Genomic DNA, 10,741 nt, shown 5'->3' with positions numbered 1-10,741 from the left:
AGGTGGCTTATCAAAATTAGGGTATAATCTTTGTTATCCAGAGTTATAGAAGAATAAACCCTTTCCAAGAATAATCATGTCTTCTGAAACACTAAAATAAATTGCCTATTTAAAAAAAATTTGGGGGGGGGGGGGGCCGCCAACGCCCCTCTGAGAAGTCTCCTCCTCATGCTGCCCACAGGTTCGGGAGATCAATCCCCACTTGGGTTACTCTCGCGCCCCCCCCCCCCCCCCCGCCGGCCCTCCCCTGCTCACACTCCCACTCTCTGTCTCAAAGAAAAAATCAACTTAAAAAAAATTTTTGTCATGCCTACCTGGCAGTGTGTTCCAGGTAGTGTGCTAAAACTTTTAAAAAAGAATTTAAAAAGAAGCTTTTGGGGAGCTCCCACAGTCTACTTGAGTCTCAAAAAAAAAAAAAATGTCTGTAATCTGCCTGAAATGTCCTTGGTGGCTGCCAGGTGGGGACCTCAGTGTGGGATGCCAGCAGTGAGTGACAGAGGGACTACATTCCAGACAGCACAGGGACTGCTGGAGAGATGTTGAGTGGCCAGGGGCGGTGGCTTCCTCCCAGAGAACAGGCTCATTCCAGCTTCTGTCTGTTAATTGGTCCTGTCCTTGTCATCAGAAGATCTGCATCTAGTGTGCTCCCTCCCTGCCACATATGGGTTCTCATTTCTCCTTGTGCTCCCGCAGCCCGGCCGCAGTTGTGACGCCCAGCACCTCTGTATCTTTGCATCTGCCACGTCCCGACCGCGCACAGGGGGAGGGGCCAGTCCTAACAGACAGGCACCCTTGGATTTCCAGGGCCCTGGGGTCAAGCTTGGAGCCACCAACATAGCAAAATAGTAACTCTCTGGGTGGGAGACTGGAAATTTTCTATGGGTTTTGCTTTCTATTTTATCAAATACTGTTTAAGAGGAACTGCTTTGAAATTTTCACCAGCTAAATGGCTTAGCTTTGAGAATTGAGACTCCGGAAGATGGCCCACGGCTGTCCTGTGTGACCCAGGTAAGGCCAGGCCTATACCACCCATCTCCAGCCCCTCATCCTCCAAGGGCTACTTGAAGCCTGAATTTTTTTTTTTTTTAACAATTTAACAAAAGCCAGAGTTTGGAACCTCCTTAGACACCTTTCCCAGTGTTGTGAGCACTTGCACACGGGCCCCTGTGGATTCGTGTCCCACGGCCCTGCAAGGCTGCTGGGAGGTGTGTAGTTCCACGCCCAGCACTTGGCCAGCGTTCGACCACTGTCAGGCCTGGCCCCCTCCCCACCCCTCCCCTGGATGTCCTTTTTTGTATCCTTACATTGCTTTACCTGTGCCTCCTGCATTTTAATTACTGGCAGGGAGTAAGTGCCCTGAGTGAATAAAAAGGCATAATTTTTTCAAAGACCTTTTATGGAGTCCATCAGCCAATTGGAGTTGATCAGAGGCCATCTTCAAGAACTTTTAGCACTTTGGCATTTCGTTATTCGCTAGAAGTTGCTTCTTGGCTTTGGAGTTACTCCTCCCTTACGCAACCCCACGCACACTTGCTCTTTACACTTCTGGGCACTTCAAGATGTTGGAAGGTGGATCTCCAATAACGGGCTTCACCATGTATGTGCACCCACATCCCTCTTACATGGCTGTAGTCCTGGCTTTTGAGGCAACTGATAATGACTTCTACATGTTCTGTATTTTAACATACATCTTACTGGAACTTTGGGCCACAGAAAATTTCAGTGAGTTGTATGGGGTGTGTGTGTGTGTGTGTTTCATCTCCTACAAAGAGCAGATTGTCTCCAGAAACCTAAGCTGGCCTTAGGAAAATGCTTGGGGACTGGATGAGTATCTCCCAATGACATGTCTCATGTTTTTAGGCAAAGCTCAATTGGGATCTTTTAGACAACTTCATGTATTCTAGGTGTCCCTTTCCCTTCATTGCTCCTTTTGTGTCACGCTGGTTTTCTCATTTCCCAAGAATGTATTAATAAGGCATTGGCAATGTCTGTTTTCACAAATTTGGGGTGTGTCACTTTTTGTTGGGCCCATTAGTTAAGTTGTTAAACCAGCTTTTTTTACTTGACTGCGTTGAACGGTGATGACTTCTTGGTCATCAATGGTCAGTCTGGTTTGTGTGGCAGACAGAGGCTTAGTTGTAAAAAAAAAAAAAAGTGGCCACACCCTAATATCCTCAGGTTATTAAAGATTTCTAAAACCAAGGACCACTTTGTTTTAGGTGTATTCCAACCCCAGCGCTTTGGGACTTGATAACAAAGGAATTGTTGACTTGGCCTTGCTACAGTCCAGCGTTGTAGGAAGATTAAGAAATGGTGACTTATTCTCCTCCTTGGCAGGTTTACAGTATCCAAGTGTGGGGTACCTTTTCTTGGGGACACTTCAGTCAAGTTCATTGAGAAGGAAGGAAAGGACTAGTTCCTGTGAATTAGCACAAGTCCCTTTGGAATGCAGTGAGGGCGGGCGCCTGGGTGGCTCAGTCCATTGGGCATCCGACTTCGGCTCAGGACAGGATCTCACTGCTCGTGGGTTCAAGCCCTGGGTCGGGCTCTGTGTTGACAGCTCAGAGCTTGGAGCCTGCTTTGGGATTCTGTGTCTCCCTCTCTCTCTGCCCACCCCCTCCACCCCACTCAAGCTCTCTCTGTCTCTGTCTCTCTGTCAAATATAAATAAACATTAAAAAAATTTAAAAAAAAACCAGAATGCAGTGAGCTTTAAGTAAGCTTGGATAGCCAGCAAGAACTGTGTGACACCTGGCCTTCCTTCCATTCACACACATGGTAACAAAATGCTTCTCTTGAACAAAGGACCCTGTGTTTGCTGCCATGGGACCAGTGCCCTCTCCCCAGACCTTTACCCTCCACGAGGGCGTGCCCAGATGACCACACACTCAGCTCTCAGACTGTAGCACAAAGAACAAAGGGAAGCAGATCTCAGGACACAGAGCACACCCGAACACCCATCTGTCTCTGCCCTTTTCCCTGAGGGTCAAGACACCCTGGCCCAACCTCAGCCTTCATTCTGTCTTTGTCCACTTCCCAAGTCACTTTAGACAACATGGACTTGTATTCTCAAAACATGGCATTTGTCTGTATTTACCTACATCCAACACTCAATATAAGACTGAAGTAAATTGGGAAGGGGAACTATTCATTAAATATACACACTCACATTTTATCGAGTAGAAATTAATGCTCCTCCCCACCCCCAACAAAAGGAAACTTCAGTCTTGGTAGTTTCTTTCACTATTGAAATGATTAGATTTGACTAATTCTCAGTATTAAATTTCAACCCATTTATCAGGGAAAGAAAACATCCATCTTTGGGCTATGGTAGAACACAAGTAAATAACATGCTATGAAATTTAGCTCCAACTTTTTAAAAGCAGATTCCTCCAGCGAACTGTGTCAATAAAACATGTGGGAGGGGAGACAAGTTTATAAATTGCCTTCTTCAGGAAGAAGTGATGTGTCAGGTTCTGAGCTGGTGTCCAGCTGCCACCCAAGATGTGGCAGGTGTAGCCGCTACTGCCTTTGTGTAGCTGGAGACGTATTGAAGTGAATTTTCAGAAAATGTGAACGTTGGGGCACCTGGGTGGCTCAGTCGGTTAAGCATCTGACTCTTGATTTCAGCTCAGCTCATGATCTCACGGTTTGTGAGTATGAGCCCCCACGTCAGGCTCTGTGCTGACCCTATAGAGCCTGGTTGGGATATTCTCTCTCTCTCTCTCTCTCTCTCTCTCTCTCTCTCTCTGCCCCTCACGCTCTGGCTCTCTAAAAATAAATAAATAAAAATGTAAAAAATTATTTAAAAAATGCAAACATTAAAGAAACCGAATATTTACTATTCAGCTCATAGCAGCAATGCTAATGACAGATTATTACCAGAAATTTGTAACTTCTAAAAGCGATATATTTTCACTCTCCTGTTACCTGACTTAATGTTTTTTTACTTAATCGAAGAAAATCGGCTCCAAAAAAAACTGATATTTGAAATGAGTTCATTTAAAATGTTGGTTGGGTCCTTGATATGAAAGACCACGCTAAATTACCAGGCAGTAACATGAATGTACAGATGACTGGGGACAGAGCGGGCACAGTGAGGGCCCGCTGAGGGTGATTAAGGACAGTAGTCAGATGGAAAAGTGGTTTTGAATGGACTCTTCTCTATAACATATCAAGATATCCTATCAGGCTGGCTCATTTGGGGTGGAAAGAAACGAACTATCAGCCCTAAAGCAATGAGAATTCGAGAAGACATCTGTAATTAAGTGATAAACTCTCTATTGACAGAATTCTGTACTTTATTCCATCTATAGCACCTATAACAAGGCCTTGCCTGTTATAGAATACAGTAAATGGACACAATCACTTTTTCTATATGTAACTGTCTTAGTGATTTAAACGAATCTGAAAAGAATGTGCCAGAACCTGAATAGGCCTGGTTAGTGGCTACTAAATGGACTAAAGCAGTAAATGGACATAATCACTTTTTCTATATGTAATTGTCTTAGCGATTTAAACGAATCTGAAAAGAATGTGCCAGAAGCTGAATAGGACTTGTTAGTAGCTATATCCATATCCATACATTGTGGAAAGCCAAGTTTCAAAGACCTACTATGTTATTGTGACTTACGATAAGAAGTATATATTTGATTTTCACCTCTGTTTCTGGCACAGAGTTCCCCAGACCCTTGGAATTTCCTAAGTGTTGAGAATAATGAAGATATTTTGTGTTATGTTAATGACTTGACTTTTGGAAAGCACCTGAGGATGGGGTCACCAGAGGAACCAACCAAGTGATTTCAGTCCCACCCGCTGACCTCTGGGGAGGGTAGAGGGGCTGAAGATTGAGTCATTCACCAATGGCCAATGGTTTAATTAATCATGCCTGTGTAATGAAGCCTCCACAAAACCCCAAAAGGATGGGGTTCAGAGAGCTTCTGAGCTGGCAAACACATGGAGATTGGGGAGAGTGGTGCACCCAGAGAGGGAGGGCATGGAAGCTCCAAGCCCCGTCCCCATCCCCTGCCCTATGCATCTTTTCCGCCTGGCTCTTCCTGAGTTATATCCTTTTATAATAAACTGGTCTGCTAGTAAGTAAAATGTTTCTCTGAGTTCTCTGAGGCACTCTAAGCAAATCAGTCAACCTCAGGAGAGGCCCTTGGGAACCTCTGATTTATTGGCTGGTCCATCAGAAGTACGGATAACAACCAGGGTCTGGTGACTTGCATCCGGAGTTGGAGAGGTTCACTGGAACCTCCAAGTTGTAGCCAGTGAGTCAGAAGGCCAGGTAACAATCTGAACTTGGGATTGGCGTCAGAAGTGGGGAGGGTGCTGATAGGACTGAACCTTCAACCTGTGGAATCGGATGCTATCTTTAGCGTCGGGTGGATAGTGTCAGAATTGAGTTAAATTCTCACACACCCTGCCCGTGTCCAGGCATTGCTTGTTAGAGGTGTGGGGAATGCCCTGCCATACACACACACACACACACACACACACACACTGAAATTGGGTGCTCAGAACACAAAAGACCTACCGAAGTGTATCAAAGTGTGTTTGTACAGGTTGCTGTTTCAGACTATAACAGGGAAGCTCCTGGGTCAAAGGTTCTATGTTTTGTAATCAAGGGAGTCATAGTGAGTTTATTATATGGAATTTGGAAAACAAAATAACGTACCTCTATGTATGTGTGCAGGTACATATTTGCCCCCCCCCTTTTTTTTTTTGCTATACATCATTTACTCTATAAAGATGACTTTTAAAAGACATAATTACTAAAGATCTGATCATTTTGAGTTATTCAGCCCTATCTTTAAAATAATGGTGGACCAAAGGCCTTCTGACTGAGGCTTTGTTCTGGAGTGGCTTGTCTTCCAGTGTGATGTTCAGTATGAAGAATGAGATTCAAAACACACACACACACACACACATACACACACACCCCAAACAAGCAAAATTAGATGCTAGCCTAAACTAAGAGTCTTGTTTGAGTGGAATTGATCACAGCAGTGGCCTTTCCCTCCCCATCTTTTGCCTGTGGTTCACCTATGTCACTTTTCTCTGAAAACTTGACCTAACTTGAAGAACATGAGTGCACTGCAAACCCTGGTACGGGGTGGGGGGGTGGTAAGTGGAGGAGAGGTCATAAGGGACAGATCCCCATCTAATTGCTAACCTCACCTACTCTCCCCACATGGCCACCACTAGTCATGCAGAAGACTGACAGGGGAAGAAGAAACATCTAGCCCAACCTCTGGCTTCACAGACAAGCATTTCCTTTAGGGTTCATGCATACTGACCAGGCACCCCTCGTCTGGTAGGAAGTCTCAGTTCCAACTCTCCCATCTAGTCAGCAGGTCACATGCCCTGATTTTTACTTTGGACAATATAATCACCACATTTACTGTTTTATATACTTATTCCTAGAGACCTGTTTTGTGTTTCTTCAAGTATTTATCCCAAGATGTTTGGAGTCACTTTTAGAAAGGGTGGCTTCTGACCACTTTCATCTCAGCCTGCAGCTACATCAAAGTCTCTCCAGAATCTTCCCCAGACTGCTCTCCGTAAAGAGCTAGCCCTGATTTTCTTCCTCTCTCCCTTCTCTCTGCCCATCCCTCCCCGCTACTTATGTCCTGAATTGAAAAATGATTTAAATTTCCTCCAACTAGAAAGAATCTTCCTTTTTCAGGAAGACAGTGAAAATTGAGCTGATCGTCAAAGAGATTCTGACCAGGGCCAGGGGGCAAAGACGACCGCCTGGTTTCTATTTGTCAGATGCCATAACTCTGCAGAAACAAAGGACCGTCCAGTTTTTATTGTCTAATTTCGAATACTCCCAGAATAAAATTTTAAGTATTACTTAAAATTGAAATGTGCATTAGAAGACAAGCTTATTTAGATCATTTTTCATTCTTTAGCCTTTTTGAAGTCTTTTTGTAATAGATGCTTGACCTCCTTTATGTAACAAAGTTGTATTTAAGTAGCCCTGCAGCCGTCCTGCCTATGCATTGGAGAAATACAAAACTTGTGTTAACACCCACTGATGCAAATTTGTTACAAGAGAGAAAGGAGAGGGAAATATTTTGACGTGTTCATCCTATGAACAGGCAGCCAAAGTTGGTGTATCCACAGGTGAGGCATGGTGGGGTACATGGCAGCTTTGTGGGGCCTGCCATGTTGCTGTCACTGTCTGGCTCAAGGGTCTATGGGCCCCAGCTCTGGGAGAGCTCTGACCAGGTCAGGACAAAGGCCATGCTGAGACCTACCTGCTCCAGATACACCCCCACATTTTCCAAAACTCGCAACTGAAATAGAATCCAATGATTGCTTTACTTTCTTTCACACATACTGAAATATACCAGGTCTTGGAACATGGAAGTGAAACTACCTCCGAATGGCCTTTGTGCAGGATGCTTAAATTCAGCGGCTCCGGTTAACCATTCCGGCAAAACATTGTGTTCTGAACACCATTTGTTCAAACACCGAAACAGTTGCCGCTCTGCCCACGATGCCAGACAGACACTCTGGGCTGTATCTGAGTACCCAGCAGGGGGTCCTAAAGATACTGCCCTGTGGCACCTGGCACCAGCTCCTCGCCTACTCTGCCAGCATGGCCCCCTTAGTGTCAGTAGCCTTCTAAGAACCACAGCTGGACCCTGATGGGACAGGCTGCAAACAAAATGGACCCTGTCCTACAGCTCGGGAGTTCAGTCTAGAGAAGAAAAGATGTGAAAGAAGTAAATATGACAGAGGCACGTATTAAAGCAAAGGGCAAGTGCACCACGGAGCAGATGAGAGGATGTCAGGGAAGTGAGGAACAGATTGGCCAAGGTGTGGAGGTGCCTAGCACGAAACTTGATCAGAACAAACCCAAAAGGCAAGTATAGGCTCAGGGTGCAGCTTGTAGAGGCCAGGCTAAGATGAACGTCTGGGTAAAGAGCATTTTGGAGCCACCAGATGCGTTAACGGGGGTGACCTGATCCAACTCATACTGAAAAACGTCATTGTGGCTGCAGGTGGAAAGAGGGTGGGGGGCTGTGGGGGACAGAGGACTGGAAACAGAAAGGTTGGGAAAACCAAGGGAGGTGACTTCACTGTTGGCAAGACTGAAAAGTGGGGGATGCTGGAGGTCTGGGCCTCTTGGGAGACCCCATGACCCTCAGAGTTGCCTTCTGACCCAGGATTCTGCCAGCCACTTTTCTAGATCCTTCTCTGGGGTGTGACTGGAGAGAGCCTGAGACAGGAACCAGGAGGCAGGGAGGTAAACCTACCTCTGTTACGACACCCATATATACCTTGGGGCAAGTCACAGTCCCTCTCTGGGCTTCTCATCTGTTAAACAGGACATCAGCGGGACCCCAGCACATTAATTTCTCTTTAATGAAAAGAAAACTGCCAACCCAGAAAAGAGTGGCCATTAGAGTGGGCCACAGCGCCGCCTAGTGTCGATAAGATGTGCGTACAGCTCTCAGCGCTGGGCCACGGGTGGAACCTATTGCTCTGAGGTGTTCAGGCCTGCTGGCTAGAATGCCCCATCAGTTGCGGGCACTTCCCCTCTTCCGTGCTGTCTCTGACCACGTCTCCGGCTCCCCTTCGTCCTCCCACGATTCTGCCCGCCATCCTCTCTCCCTTTCTCACTGTGATCTCTTCCTGTGAGATCATCCACTCCCTTGGTCAAACCACCTGCTTTGATGCAACCTCTTTTTATTCATTCCCAGGTCTCCTCCCTATCAAGCCTCCAGAGCCCCAGCCCAGTATGTCCACTTTCTTCATGGTATTACCTCCTCCCTGGCTACCAGCTAGCCTGGACCTCACACTCCAAAGGCTGAAAATGCTGCACCCCACGCTGAAGCTTTTCCATTGACCAATTTACTTTCTGATAGCTGTGATCACAGGTGCCATGACTCAGTCCTGTCCAACTGCTGGCGGGTCAGGTGGATTGTCCCTCTGCAGTGTCTCATACACCCAACTTTGTCACTTGTTAAATGGATGGTTTGGAAGAGCGAGGCAGTAGAGCTCCTACAGACCCTGCAGAGCCCACACCACCTTGACACTCTTCTGACCTGCTGGTCTCTGCCTACCCACGGCCCTTGACTCCTCCCTCTGCCATCAGTATAAACCCAACTTGGGTGTTTTCTTTATGATACAAATAATACATGTCCATTGGGGATACATTTTAACATACATACTCACAGAAACACAAAAATTAAAAAATTAAAGTCACCCATGTTCCCATCCAGAGGTACACACTGTATAATGTATTTTTTTCTTAGTTGAATATCTTTGACTACTAAGGAGGCTCAATATTTTTCTGTTAATTGGTCATTTGTATTTTTTTCTAAAGTAAATTGCCTATATCTCTTCGCACATTTTTTTTGTGTGGGGAATGTTCATTTTTTTCCTAATAATTTCATAGGAACTCTTTATATGTTTAAAAACAGTTTGGTTCCACTTTCCAGGCTGAAAGCATGAGTTGCCGCATGGAGCTCCTCTCCAGTGAAACAAGCAAAGCTAATGAAACTACTAAAAAAAAAGTTTAAGTGTTGTCTGGAAATTATCTTAAGAGCATATAGCAAATGAAGAAAGATCTTTTTCAAGAAAATCTGCTAAAACATGGCAGGAACATCAAGAGTATGTGGTATTTGAGCCACCACGCCTCTCCACCCACCCCACCCCCAACCATCTCAGGTTGATGGAAACTCCATTTCCAGTGGTGTGGCCAAGACAGGCCCTCTCAGCAATTGATTAAGAGCTATTGTATCTCATCAGTAGGGACAGGCTACCAGCCTTTCTTGCCCCCTTCAACTCTAAATTGAAGAGCCGAGTGTGGCCCAGAGGCTGGAGATTCCTTTCCTCTGCCCAGCCCCTAACCATATGAGGGAGGATGTACCCTAGGCATGACAGGCCCAGAGTACGGGGGCCCCAATCATCCTCACCACAGCTCACTCATCCCATGCTGAGATTTCCTGGTAAGCTGACAGAACTGAGGGGAGAAATTGACAAGTCAACAATAATAGAGACTACAAGACCTCACTTTCAATCTTGAATAGTACAACTGGGCAGAATATAGACGATTAGATTTCCAAATGCTAAGGAATGAAGTTGGAGCCCTAACTCACACTATACACAAAACTCGCTCAAAATGGATCAATGGACTAAATGTAAGAGCTAAAACAATAAAACTTTAAGAAGAAAACATAAGGGTACATCTTCATGATCTTAGATTTGGCATTGGCTTCTTAGATAAGACATCAAAAGCACAAGCAACAGAAGAAAAAATGGATAAGCTGGATGTCTTCATAATTAAAAGTTTGTGTTTTAAAGAACACTATAAAGTAAGTGAGAAGACAATCCACAGGATGGGAGAAAAATTTTTACAAATCATATATTTAATAACAGTCTTATATCTGGAATATGTAAAAAAAATGATTATTATTCAATAATAAAAAGACAAATACCCCAATTTTAAAAACAGGCAAAGGATCTGAATAGACATTTTTTCCAAAGAAGATATACAAGGGGCGCCTGGGTGGCGCAGTCAGTTAAGTGTTCGACTTCAGCCAGGTCACGATCTCGCGGTCCGTGAGTTCGAGCCCCGCGTCAGGCTCTGGGCTGATGGCTCGGAGCCTGGAGCCTGTTTCCGATTCTGCGTCTCCCTCTCTCTCTGCCCCTCCCCCGTTCATGCTCTGTCTCTCTCTGTCCCAAAAATAAATAAAAAATGTTGAAAAAAAAAAAAGAAG

The 10,741-nt window shown here is 45.2% G+C and overlaps 1 protein-coding gene across 5 annotated transcripts in view; it reads left to right on the top strand.

Annotated features, from left to right (window-relative positions):
- ST3GAL5 (ST3 beta-galactoside alpha-2,3-sialyltransferase 5) overlaps window positions 1-74 on the top strand; it is a 51,069-nt gene extending 50,995 nt beyond the window's left edge. For all 5 annotated transcript variants that reach the window (XM_049652094.1, XM_049652091.1, XM_049652097.1 and 2 more), the window contains one exon: window positions 1-74. This exon is cut by the window's left edge and continues 957 nt beyond it. The gene's annotated coding sequence lies outside the window, so the exon portion shown is untranslated.
- Window positions 75-10,741: the final 10,667 nt, after the last annotated feature.

The sequence above is a fragment of the Panthera uncia genome, assembly GCF_023721935.1.
Source record: "Panthera uncia isolate 11264 chromosome A3 unlocalized genomic scaffold, Puncia_PCG_1.0 HiC_scaffold_12, whole genome shotgun sequence".
In the NCBI taxonomy this organism is placed as follows: Eukaryota; Metazoa; Chordata; class Mammalia; order Carnivora; family Felidae; genus Panthera; species Panthera uncia.
Note: the sequence above shows the minus strand (reverse complement) of the source record. Positions and strands in the feature narration are given on the sequence as shown.